At 36.9% G+C, this 7,209-nt stretch overlaps 1 non-coding gene across 1 annotated transcript; it reads right to left on the reverse strand.

Moving 5' to 3' along the window:
* Positions 1-4,535: 4,535 nt before the first annotated feature.
* Positions 4,536-4,643, reverse strand: LOC112765883 (small nucleolar RNA R71). Its single transcript, XR_003183951.1, has one exon. It is a non-coding gene; the product is annotated as a small nucleolar RNA R71 (small nucleolar RNA).
* Positions 4,644-7,209: the final 2,566 nt, after the last annotated feature.

Below are 7,209 nucleotides of genomic sequence, written 5' to 3' on the forward strand. Positions count from 1 at the left end.
TCTCTCTTCCACTTTGCCCTCTCAAGGAAGCTTTCTATTTTAAATTTTGAAATAATGAAAAACAAAACAGCAACGTCATTAACCTCTTTTATTTTTACTTAACAAAGACACTCACCGTTACACAACGTTAACTTTTTGTTTCCCAACTTTCATTCCTCTTCTCAAATTCGTCCCCTTTAAGTAGCTTCACCAATCCTTCGTCGAATTTCTTGAGCAAACTCTTTCTTCCAAAAAAGAAAACAATCATCAAGCATTTCTTTTTCTGCACACGACAATGGCTTCTCCCTTAGTTGCAAAAGCTTCAACTACCCAGATAAAGGTAAATACATTATGACTAAGACCTCCGAACAATCTGCCTTGAAGATTTTATCTCGATTCAATGACACTGTCATTGAAGACCTTGAGAGCGTGCCAGATCACAAAAGGATCCTTGTTCCTTTTACTATCGAGGATGATACTTGTTTCTTTGTTAGCCCCATACAAACCTTAGAACAAGCCAAGAAGAATGCTCATTTCTTCCCAAGTGCCGAAGGAGAAGATTTGTTAATTAAGCAAAATCTGTTCATCAATCTTTTATCGACAACAAAAAACCCTTCAGAAATAATCCCAAAATCACCTTTAAAACTGGAGGTGATTTCCTTGCTTGGTACCAACGGCTTGAGCTAGAAAAGGACAAAGTTTGGAAAACACTGGGTATTCATGAACTTCTTCGCCTTTCACACTTCACACCAACTGCTCACCATTGGATGATTGGCGCTGCACTTTGTTTCGGGAATTGAACCACTAACAACTTTCATCTACCTTGTGGAATGGTTGGCCGCACCCTTTTCGACGTGGCTGCTGATGAGCGGATAATTTATACGCTTTTGGCATTACTTTTAGGTAGTTTTTAGTAGGATCTAGCTACTTTTAGGGATGTTTTTATTAGTTTTTATGCAAAATTCACATTTCTGGACTTTACTATGAGTTTGTGTGTTTTTCTTTGATTTCAGGTATTTTCTGGCTGAAATTGAGGGGCCTGAGCAAAAATATGATAGGAGGCTGAAAAAGGACTACAGATGCTATTGGATTCTGACCTCTCTGCACTCTAATTGGATTTTCTGGAGCTACAGAACTTCAAATGGCGCGTTCTCAATTGCATTAGAAAGTAGACATCCAAGGCTTTCCAGTAATATATAATAATTTATACTTTATTCGAGTTTAGATGACGCAACTGGCGTTCAACACCAGCTCCATGCTGCATTTTGGAGTAAAACGCCAGAAACACGTCACGAACCAGAGTTATACGCTAAAAACACGTTACAACTTGGCGTTTAACTCCAAGAGAAGTTTCTGCATGTATAAAGCTCAAGCTCATCCCAAGTACACACCAAAGTGGGCCCCAGAAGTGAATTTCTGCACTTAGACTTATTTCTGTAAACCATAGTAGCTAGTTTAGTATAAATAGAACTTTTTACTATTGTACTAGGGGTCTTTTTCCCTATTTTCGAATTCACATCCTATTTGGGGAGGCTGGCCATTCGGCCATGCCTAGACCTTGTTCTTATGTATTTTCAACAGTGGAGTTTCAACACACCATAGATTAAGGTGTGGAGCTCTGCTATTCCTCGAGTATTAATACAATTACTACTATTTTCTATTCAATTCATGCTTATTCTTATTCTAAGATATTCGCTGCACTTCAACATGATAAATGTGATGATCCGTGACACTCATCATCATTCTCACCTATGGACGCGTGCCTGACAACCACTTCGGTTCTACCTTAGATCGAGCGTGTATCTCTTAGCCTCCACTCCGAAAGATCGGAGTCTTCGTAGTATAAGCTAGAATCATTGGCGGCCATTTCTAAGATCTAGAATGTCTAAACCTTGTCTGTGGTATTCCGAGTAGGATCTGAGATGGGATGACTATGACGAGCTTCAAACTCGCGAGTGTTGGGCATAGTGACAGACGCAAAAGAATCACTGGATTCTATTCCGACATGATCGAGAACCGACAAATGATTAGCCGTGCTGTGACAGCGCATTCGGACCATTTTCACTGAGAGGACAGGAGGTAGTCATTGACAACGGTGAAACCCAACATACAGCTTATCATGGAAAGGAGTAAGAATGATTGGATGAAAGCAGTAGGAAAGCAGAGATTCAGAAGGAACATAGTATCTTCATGCGCTTATCTGAAATTTCCACCAATGAATTACATAAGTATCTATATCTTTATTTTATGCTTTATTTATCTTTATATTCGAAAACCATTAGAACCATTTGAATCCGCCTGACTAAGATTTACAAGATGACCATAGCTTGCTTCATACCAACAATCTCCATGGGATCGATCCTTACTCACGTAAGGTATTACTTGGACGACCCAGTGCACTTGCTGGTTAGTTGTGCAAAGTTGTGAAAAAGAGTGATATTACAATTGTGCGTACCAAGTTGTTGGCGCCATTGAGATTACAATTTCTTGCACCAAATTTATGGCGCTGTTGCCGGGGATTGTTCGAGTTTGGATAACTGACGGTTCATCTTGTTGCTCAGATTAGGTAATTTTCTTTTCAAAAAGTTTTCAAAAATCTTTCAAAATTTTTTATTTGTTTTCGTTTTTCCAAAAAGAAATTTTTGAAAAATCAAAAAAAATTAATAAAATAAAAAAGTCAAAAAAATATATTGTGTTTCTTGTTTGAGTCTTGAGTCAATTTTTAAGTTTGGTGTCAATTGCATGTTTTTAAAATTTATGTATTTTTTTTCGAAAAATTCATGCATGGTATTCTGCATGATCTTCTAGTAGTTCTTGACAAGTCTTCTTATTTGATCTTTAAATTTTCTTGTTTTGTATTTTTTGTTGTTTTTCATATGCATTTTTGCATTCATAGTGTCTAAGCATTGAAAGTTTCTAAGTTTGGTGTCTTGCATGTTTTTCTTTTCTTGAAAATTTTTAAAAAATAAGTTCTTGATGTTCATCATGATCTTCAAAGTGTTCTTGGTGTTCATCTTGACATTCATAGTGTTCTTGCATGCATCATGTGTTTTGATTCATAATTTTTATGTTTTGAGTCATTTAGTTGTTTTTCTCTCTCATCATTAAAAATTGAAAAATAAAAAATATCTTTTCCTTATTCTAGTCATAATTTTCGAAATCTTTAGATTGACTTAGTGAAAAAATTTTAAAATAAGTTGTTTCTTGTTAGTCAAGTCAAGATTTCAATTTTAAAAATCCTATCTTTTCAAAATCTTTTTCAAAAATCAAATCTTTTTCATTTTTCTTATTATTTTTTGAAAATTTTAAAAATTAATTTCAAAATCTTTTTCTTAATTTCATTTCAAAATTTCGAAAACTTTACTAACAATTAATGTGATTGATTCAAAAATTTGAAGTTTGTTATTTTCTTGTTAAGAAAGGTTCAATCTTTAAATTCTAGAATCATATCTTTTAGTTTCTTGTTAGTCAAGTAATCAATTTTAATTTTAAAAATCAAATCTTTCTAAATTCTTTTTTTCAAATCTTTTTCAAAATAAATTTCAAAATCTTATCTTTTTTCATTCATATCTTTTCAAAATTGATTTTCAAATATTTTTCAACTAACTGATTGACTTTTTGTTTGTTTTACTATTTCTTATCTTTTTCAAAACCACCTAACTACTTTTCTCTCTCATCTTTCAAAAACCACCTTACTCTTTTTCAAAATTCTTTTAATTAACTAATTGTTTCAAATTTTAATTTTAATTTTATTTCTTCTCTTAATTTTCGAAAATCACTAACTATTTTTCAAAAACAATTTTTGAAAACTCCCCTCTCTCACCTCCTTCTATTTATTTATTCATTTACTAACTCTTCTCTTCATCTAAAAAATTTGAACCCTCTCTTCTCCTCTGTGTTCGAATTTTTTCTCCTCCTTCTTCTATTCTTTTCTTCTTCTACTCACATAAAAGAATCTCTCTACTGTGGTAAAGAGGATCCCTATTATTATTTTCTGTTCCCTTCTTTTTCATATAAGCAGGAGCAAGGACAAGAACATTCTTGTTGAAGCAGATCCTGAACCTGAAAGGACTCTGAAGAAGAAACTAAGAGAAGCTAAAATACAACAATCCAGAGAAAACTCTACAGAAATTTTCGAAAAAGAAGAGGAGATGGCAGCCGAAAATAATAGCAACAACAATAATGCAAGGAGGATGCTTGGTGATTATACTACACCTACTTCCAATTTTTATGGAAGAAGCATCTCAATCCCTGACATTGGAGCAAACAATTTTTAGTTGAAGCCTCAACTAGTTGTTCTAATGCTACAGAATTGCAAGTTTCATGGACTTCCATCAGAAGATCCCTATTAGTTTTTAACTGAATTCTTGCAGATCTGTGATACTGTTAAGACTAATGGAGTAGATCCTGAAGTCTACAGGCTCATGCTTTTCCCTTTTTCTGTAAGAGACAGAGCTAGAACATGGTTGGACTCACAACCTAAAGATAGCCTGGACTCTTGGGATAAGCTGGTCACGACCTTCTCGGCCAAGTTCTTTCTTTCTCAAAAGCTGAGCAAGCTTAGAGTGGATGTTCAGACCTTCAAGCAAAAAGATGGTGAAACCCTCTATGAAGCTTGGGAAAGATACAAGCAGTTGACCAAAAAGTGTCCTTCTGACATGCTTTCAGAGTGGACCATTTTGGATATATTCTATGATGGTCTATCTGAGTTCTCTAAGATGTCACTAGACCATTCTGCAGGTGGATCCATTCACCTAAAGAAAACACCTGCAGAAGCTCAAGAACTCATTGACATGGTTGCAAATAACCAATTCATGTACACCTCTGAGAGGAATTCTGTGAGTAATGGGACGACTCAGAAGAGGGGAGTTCTTGAAATTGATGCTCTAAATGACATATTGGCTCAGAATAAAATATTGACTCAGTAAGTCAACATGATTTCTCAAAGTCTGAATGGATTGTAAAATGCATCCAACAGTACTAAAGAAGCATCTTTTGAAGAAGAAGCTTATGATCTTGAGAACCCTGCAATGGCAGAGGTAAATTACATGGGTGAAGCCTTTGGCAACACCTATAATCCTTCATGGAGAAATCATCCAAATTTCTCATGGAAGGATCAACAAAAGTCTCAACAAGGCTTTAATAATGGTGGAAGAAACATGTTTAGCAATAGCAAGCTTTTTCCGTCATCATCTCAGCAACAGACAGAGAATTCTGAGCAGAGCCCCTCTAGCTTAGCAAACATACTCTCTGATCTATCTAAGGCCACTTTAAGTTTCATGAGTGAAACAAGGTCCTCCATTAGATAATTGGAGGCACAAGTGGGTCAGCTGAGTAAAAAAATCATTGAAACTCCTCCTAGTGCTCTCCCAAGCAATACAGAAGAGAATCCAAAAAGAGAGTGCAAGGCCATTGATATAATCAAAATGGCCGAATCCAAAGAGGAAGGGGAAGACGTGAATCCCAATGAGGAAGACCTCGTGGGACGTCCTCCAGACAGAAAGGAATTCCCTATTGAGGACCTAAAAGAATCTGAGGCTCATATAGAGACCATAGAGATTCCATTAAACTTCCTTCTGCCATTCATGAGCTCTGAGAACTATTCTTCCTCTGAAGAGGATGAAGATGTAACTGAAGAGCAAGTTGCTTAATATCTAGGAGCCATCATGAAGCTAAATGCCAAGTTATTTGGTAATGAGACTTGGGAAGATGAACCTCCCTTGCTCATCAGTGAACTAAATACATGAGATCAGCAAACTTTACCTCAAAAGAAATAAGATCCTGGTAAATTCTTAATACCATGTACCATAGGCACCATGACCTTTGAGAAGGCTCTGTGTGACCTGGGGTCAGGTATAAATCTTATGCCACTCTCTGTAATGGAGTAACTGGAGATCTTTGAGGTACAAGCTGCAAGAATCTCATTAGAGATGACAGACAAGTGATGAGCGGATAATTTATACGCTTTTTGGCATTGTTTTCATATAGTTTTTAGTAAGTTTGAGCTACTTTTAGGGATGTTTTCATTAGTTTTTATGTTAAATTCACATTTCTGGACTTTACTATGAGTTTGTGTGTTTTTCTGTGATTTCAGGTAAATTCTGACTGAAATTGAGGGATTTGAGCAAAACTCTGAAAAAGGCTGACAAAAGGACTGCTGATGCTGTTGGAATCTGACATCCCTGCTCTCGAAATGGATTTTCTGGAGCTACAGAACTCCAATTGGCGCGCTCTCAACGGCGTTGGAAAGTAGACATCCAGGGCTTTCCAGCAATATATAATAGTCCATACTTTATTCGAAGATTGACGACGTAACTTGGCGTTGAACGCCAAGTTCATGCTGCTGTCTGGAGTTAAACGCCAGAAAAACGTCATGATCCGGAGTTGAACGCCCAAAACACGTCATAACTCAGAGTTCAACTCCAAGAGATGCCTCAGCTCGTGAATTAATCAAGCTCAACCCAAGCATACACCAAGTGGGCCCCGGAAGTGGATTTATGCATCAATTACTTACTCATGTAAACCCTAGTAGCTAGTCTAGTATATATAGGACATTTATCTATTGTATTAGACATCCTGGATTGTATTTTGAATCCTGTGATCACGTTAGAGAGGGCTGGCCATTCGGCCATGCCTGAACTCTTTGCTTATGTATTTTCAACGGTGGAGTTTCTGCACACCATAGATTAAGGGTGTGGAGCTCTGCTGTACCTCAAGTATTAATGAAGTTCTATTTTCTTTTATTCAAATCTCTCTTATTCTTATTCCAAGATATTCATTCGTACCCAAGAACATGATGAATGTGATGAGTCAAATTACCCTCATTATTATTCTCACTTATGAACGCGCGTGATTGACAACCACTTCCGTTCTACATGCAACAGAGCTTGAATGTATATCTCTTAGATTCCCCAACAGAATCTTCGTGGTATAAGCTAGATAGATGGCGGCATTCATGAGGATCCGGAAAGTCTCACCTTGTCTGTGGTATTCCGAGTAGGATCCTGGGAATCCGAAAAGTCTCACCTTGTCTGTGGTATTCCGAGTAGGATTCCGGCAATGAATGACTGTGACGTGCTTCAAACTTTAACCTGCTGGGCGTTAGTGACAGACGCAAAAGAGGGATTCTATTCCAGTAGGAGCGGGAACCAACCGGTGATTAGCCGTACTGTGACAGAGTGCGTGCATTAGTTTTCACTGCGAGGATGGGATGTAGCCATTAGCCATGGG

This window comes from Arachis hypogaea, chromosome 2, assembly GCF_003086295.3.
Source record: "Arachis hypogaea cultivar Tifrunner chromosome 2, arahy.Tifrunner.gnm2.J5K5, whole genome shotgun sequence".
NCBI lineage: Eukaryota > Viridiplantae > Streptophyta > Magnoliopsida > Fabales > Fabaceae > Arachis > Arachis hypogaea.